At 41.4% G+C, this 6,514-nt stretch overlaps 1 pseudogene; it reads right to left on the bottom strand.

Annotated features, from left to right (window-relative positions):
• The window catches only part of LOC110321462, a 6,613-nt pseudogene extending 1,988 nt beyond the window's left edge, over positions 1-4,625 (bottom strand).
• Positions 4,626-6,514: the final 1,889 nt, after the last annotated feature.

Genomic DNA, 6,514 nt, shown 5'->3' with positions numbered 1-6,514 from the left:
AGAGAGAGAGAGAGAGAGAGAGAGAGAGAGAGAGAGAGAGAGAGGAGATTCTTACATGGTTCCTAAGCAGTGAAAATAGGCTCAGCCCACTGGGTGCTTTTGATTTGGTGGGGAACCCTGACAAATCAGTGTCTCTTGGGGTCAAAGCATGGGGCTACTTTTTAGCGCTGCTCTCCATTTAAACTGCTGAATTAAGAAACAAGAGTGTCACTTTGCAGATTTTATTTGTTTAGAATTCAAGAGGCCAACCATGACCATCAGTTACAAAATCTCAAGAATTTTTATCACATGGTGAGTGTGAATTCTTTTGAAGATGTTGGATGAGAGCCGTCTTTCTAGAGGAGGAAGACAGTGTCTTCCAAGACACAGAGCCAACCAGATGACAGATTGGAAAACAGCGGGCCAGCACACAGCCTAACTCCACTCCACTGTGGGAATGGCGCTCACAGGATACGTGGGATCGTGTTGAATGTTCGACCACACTGTCTGTGTTGACAGTACAGCAAAGTTCATTTGTCCGGGAAACAAACCTTAATTTAGACAACACCAGACAACAGTTAGAAGTGGTTGTCTAAGATTGATGTACTGAAATCTTCATATAAGGATATTTTATTACTTATGTTGATTATATAACAAAAAAAACCCCACAAAAATATGTGCCTTAAAGTTAATTGGCTACTTGTAATCAAGAGCCTATTATACGTAAAGGCCTAAGTACTGTATCATCTCAAACTTCCCTTCCAATTTATCAGAAGGAATTAATACACAAAACTTACAAAAATAATAAAATGAATGCCCATGAGCTCACCATCCACACTAAGAATTATGATACATTACCCATATAATTAGATGCCTCTGTTTCCCATATGAACCTTTCCATCTCTACCGGCTAGCCAGATCTTAAATTCTTTCCAAACATTTATTTTATTGAAAATGTACCCCACAGGTATTTATAACGTGTGTGCTGAATTTAAAGATTTTAATTCTCCTAAAATAAGAGGAATACAAATGGAGAAAATGGAACTTAGAACTAACATAGCTTATATCCACAACATTTATAAGGTACCTCAAGTGAGAGTCTGACACATGAAACATGTCTCACACACAGAGAGACTACACAAGAAGCATAATTAGGAGTGAGAAAAGCAAGACATACCTGCCAGTTGTGACACATGAAATATGCAGAAGGCCCTGAAGCTTTCAACATTCATAAATACTGGAGTACTCAATATCTTTGACTGGCCAGCTGCTGGCTCCTCAATTAGATTAATTGCTTTGACAAAGGAAGTCACAAAACATCCTGGTATATATTCTGTTACGTGGTTACTAAAATTCACTCTTATGAGGAGCATAATAAGATGCTCTTAATAAAAAGGAGCAAGCAGAGAAAGGAAAAATATACAAACTATATGGTTCAAGTATTAAAGGGGCACCAGGAAGTGAAATGGAGATGAATGGTATGTTCAAGGAGAAAAACAGATTAAGGGAGTGGTGACTTAGGGGCAATATCTTACCTACCTAAGCTTAGGCCCAGGCATGGTGATCCATACTTTTAATCCCAGGAGACAAAGCCAAGCAGATCTCTGAGTTCAAGGCCAGCCTGGGACAGAACAATTTGTAGGTGAAGAAAAGCTTAAGTACAGACTTGGTGGTAGATGCCTTTAGTCTCAGCATTCAGGAGACAAAGCCACGCAGAGGTCTGAGTTAGAGGTCCAACCTCAGAGCAGGTTCCAGTGGTCAAGCACAACCAAACTTGGGCAGTGAGGGAGCTGGAAAACAGAAAGCTCGTCATAGAATAAGGGGACCATGTTCCAGCACCTGCAAACAGCAGAACTTGACAGTTTTGGCTTTGTGGCTCTGGCTTTAGAGTGAAAAATAGAAGGGACTACTGGGACAATTGATGCTAGTTAGCTGGAGCTAAGAAATTAGTGGTGATTAAGACGAGACTAGCATGACTGATGTCAAATCTTTTGGGAAGTGTTTTCTGAGATCACAAAGAAGCTGTATTCCAGAAAGAGCTAAGGTTTTACCTCATTCTGAGCTAGATTTGGTAATATCTATGAATCACCCAGGTGGTACTGGTTTTGAAGGCATGAAGGGGTCATGGAGATCAGCTGAGGCTTGGCACTATGAGAGGTCAGGAAAGGCCTTTGGTGAAGGTGCAGTCTCAGTTGCAGTTGATGGCCCAGGGCTGTAGGGGTCATGCAAAGAAGTTGAGGCTTGGCACTATGAAGAGAGTCTGGTGAAGCCTAGTTATAATAAAAGACTCCAGTGTATTGGAGATGCCAGTACCATAGGATGATCACCAAGAACATTTTTATAAATCTCTATTTTGCTGATATTCTAAATAGATGTACTTTGTTCACACAAAAAGTTGTAATGTGACAACTGAAAAATCTCATGGCATTTCTTTTGTACTTCACTTATAAGGAAAAATCTGTACATTAGCGTTTTAGACTTTCTTGTTATAGAGTGCTATAGAGGGCTGACCTAAAGACGTGACCTAAGCTCTTCCGAGGATCCCAGAAGATCATGTGTGGATCCCAGACATTGTAACAAGAAGCTGTAACACTGAAGTTGCCTTAGAGACCCCAAGATATTTGAGATGCCAGAACCATGGGATGTCTGCAGAGGAAAGCTGCTAGCAGAGAGTGGGAGCAGCCCAGGAAAAAGAACTTTGTTGCAGTCAAGAAAGATGAAAAAGGAGTTGAAGATCTGAAGATCACTTTGACATCAGATATGGAGATGCAGAGTTTGAAGTTTGTCCAGCTGGTTTTCTGTCTTGCTTTGGGGATTACACCAAAGTGATTGGGTGAACTTCTGAAAAGACTTTGAACTTTGGACTTTTAACATTGTTGAGACTGCTAGACTATGGAGACTTTGCAAGTTGGACTAAATGTATTTTTTATTATGCTATGAATAGGTGTGGCCCCCATAGACTCATGTATTTGAAAAAGCCATAGGGGCCAGGGAGTGGGATGTGGTGGTTGGAATATGCTTGTCCCAGGGAATGGCACTATTAGGAGGTGTGGCCTTGTTGGAGTAGGTGTGGTCTTGTTGGAGGAAGCATGTCATTGTGGGGGTGGGTAATGACACCCTCCTCCTAACCACACGGGAGTCAGTCTTCTCCTAGCAGCCTTCAGATGAAGAGGTAGAACTCTCAGCACCTCCTTCACCATGCCTGTGTGGACACTACCATGTTCCCACCTTGATGGTAATGGATTGAACTTCTGAGCCTGTAAGCCAGCCCCAATTTAATGTTGTCCTTATAAGAGTTGCCTTGGTCATAGTGTTTGTTCACAGCAGTAAACTTAGACACTCTACATGGGCATGCAAATAATCATAGTTGTTCATGAGGCTTATTGGGAAGCTCTGTCAGCCAAGTGCACTGACACTAAGACTGTGGAACAAGTGCCGGTATGAACCCTAGGAACCTCAGATGCAGAGATAATTATTCAGCTCTGATTCTGTGAGTACACCCTCAATGAGAAAGACTGATAGAGACAGAATCAAGGATCGATGGGTCATCTGTCCATTCCGCCAATAGAATCTTAACTGTGTTAACTTAATATGCTCCTGTGGTGGGCTTTAATTGACTTAATAGGCCATGTGCTTTGAATATTTTGTTTTGGTTCATGAGTAATTCTGTTCTGTGATCTATTATTGAATAGCAGCTTGCTTGTTTGTGTATTGCAGGCTACCATGGCAATACTCAGTGCTCCTGTCAATATTCTGGTACATGCTCCCTGGACACAAGTCAAAGAAGCCCTCTTAAAGAATGTAAACTCATGAATACAATTTCTGGATCAAAGAAATTATATATATATATAAAACGTTAACTTGACTGAATAGTGCCAAATTGTAGGCCAAAGCATTGTAGCACCTTGTAAGTTTAATAGTACCTGTTTTTATTTTTCTCCTAAACAATGCTTTGGCTTATAAGTCTAGATTTTGCTGATATTCAGAATGGACATACTTTGCTCACACTAAAAAGTTGTGATGTGACAACTGAAATATCTCAAGGCATTTCTTTTGTACTTCACTTATAAGGAAAATTCCGTGCAAATTTTCCATTAGAGTGTTAGGCTTTCTTGTTATTTAAGGCTAAGTATAGTTTCCCCCTTTCTATTTTTAATGCTGTAATTCAAGGGAAAGCAATGTCACCACACCTGAGAGGATTGTTCCTGGCCTAAATTCCGTCACTGGACATTAATCTGTTGGGTACAATATTTTCATGTTTAAAATACCAAAATCCAGCTTTAAAAAAACCCATTCAGTATTTAGAAGTCATCAGCCATACATTTGTCTCATCTACTTCAGCAACACAAAGGGAACGGGACAAAAGCTACTGGTCCTCTCAAGGTATGAGATCATGGCCTCTGCTCCTCTAATCTGCACATGATAGGAAAACCTTCATTCTTAATATCTTGCTTACACATTGTTGGTGCCTCCTAACATTCCTAGCAGTGTTCTCACGGTGTAGGCTAGGGGATCCCTCAGGTTAGATCCTATAAAACAGTAGTTCTCAACCTTACTAATGCTGAGACCCTTTAATACAGTGTCTCATGCTGCGGTGATCCTCCCCTCCCCTGTACAATAATTTGGTTGCTACTTTGTAACTGTAAATTTGCTACTGTTATGAATCATAATGTAAGTACTTTTGAAGGTAGAGGTGTGCCAAAGGAGTTGAGCCCCACAGGTTGAGAACCACTGCTCTTAGGTTGCTGTTTAAAAATAATTCAGATTCCACCAATATGATAGCACACACCCATTGTCCTAGCATTCAGGAGGCTGACGTGAAAGAGGTACTAGGATCCTTAAGTTCTAGGTCAACTTGATTAACATGGTAGGAAGGGGAAAAAAAAAGGTAGATTCCTTAGTCCTAGGCTACACATGCTCCATCAGTGTCTGTTAGCATCAGTGTCTATTAAGATGTATACAACACAATAAGGGACACACAAAAAAAGAAGTGTGCAGTTCTACTACATGATTACGAAGTAAGCAAACTGAAACACAGACCAGCCGGGAGTCTCGCCAGCATTCTCAATACTTCCTTGTCACCGTCCCATTTATCCCCCTCCTTCTTTGCTAGCAGTATCTGCTGATGTGGTGTGTGGTGTACCTCAGGAGTTCTTGCATGCAAAACACATGAGAATGTAGCCACAACACAAAGCCTGCACTGCACCCGGAGTCAAATAAGACCATGCGGAATCTGGTGTGTCTGGCAACCTTGTCTTCTACCTTCTTTACATCCCATTCTGAAGTTCTTTAAGCACAAGGCATGTTTCATTTTGCAATTATCTCCCTAATTCACCACTTGGATCACTCCCCTGCCTCTGCTGAGGAACATGGGTCCTTCCTGTATAAAAGTCCATCCTCCAAGCCTACTCAACTGTGACTCTCCTGTAAGACTTGGATGACACTCAGCACTCTGCCACACCCAGGTCAGAGCCATCACTTTTTGACACATGCAACTGTTTATTTGTCGATTCCCCTTTCTAGACCAGGAATTATGGAAGTTTGTTGTTTATTTATTTGTTGTTCTTTTATACATACAGGTTTAGTATGTACCTTGGATGCTGACCAAGTGAATAAGCGCCAGGTAGAAACATCTTTGTAAGACAGCACATAGCAAATTTAACACCTCCAGGTAGGTTTAATTCTGATCATGTTCTTCCTTGTCAAGCTTGAGACATCAGGAGCATACAAGGTGCCTGAGAGGAAGGTAGAAGGTAGAGAAGGGCTTAAAGTAAGGGAGTTACTGATGTTTCTTTGAGCCCAGCCAATGGGAGTGTCCTGGCAGCTTTATGCTCTGCCTTCTTGCCTAGAGAGGACTCTCTTGCAGACTCCTGTGCTGTGTGAGAAGAAGCTGGACTGTTCTGTTATTTTACATCCTGTCCTGTCACTGTCCTCATGTGCTTCAGCTTGTCTGAATATACCCTCTAGCCTAAGAAATGCCACCTTGCAAAACAATGACTCCTTCACTACAAAAATATATTTAACATGTTGCTGTTGCTTTTTTTTTGTAACCTTAGATGCCAAGGGACTCTACTCTTCCTTTGCTTGTTGCACACTTGTACTTGATACATTACCTCTTCCAGTTCAGTGAAACATTGCGATCCCTCTCTTTTTGTGTTTCCCATTAGTCTAGTCATCTTTATTAGTTGCTGTCTAGGCTCCACCCCATCTCTGCCCAGGACAGGAGCACAATTCTGAAGTCCTTTCAGAAGGAAGCCATGTAAGCAGAATTTAGTCTCAGTCTTTTCTGAAGTCTTCGTCAAGGGAATACTGTACTTAGTCCTTTTCTGTGGTTTTCACCTCCCCTAGTCTGCTTCAGGCAGCTCCTAAGCACATAGGCACCTTTGTCTATTCCCTGCCTCTCCCCACCTTTCTTCAACTCTTGCCCATTTACTCTCTTCAGTTTACTCCATCCTCTTCCATGTTTCTCTGTTCCTTTTATGAGGCAGGAAAAGAAAAGGGCTTTCAAGGTTTTAAATTTCATATTGCAAAGTAA

The sequence above is a fragment of the Mus pahari genome, chromosome 5 (assembly GCF_900095145.1).
Source record: "Mus pahari chromosome 5, PAHARI_EIJ_v1.1, whole genome shotgun sequence".
NCBI classification, from domain to species: Eukaryota; Metazoa; Chordata; class Mammalia; order Rodentia; family Muridae; genus Mus; species Mus pahari.
This window is presented reverse-complemented; position numbering and strand designations above follow the sequence as displayed.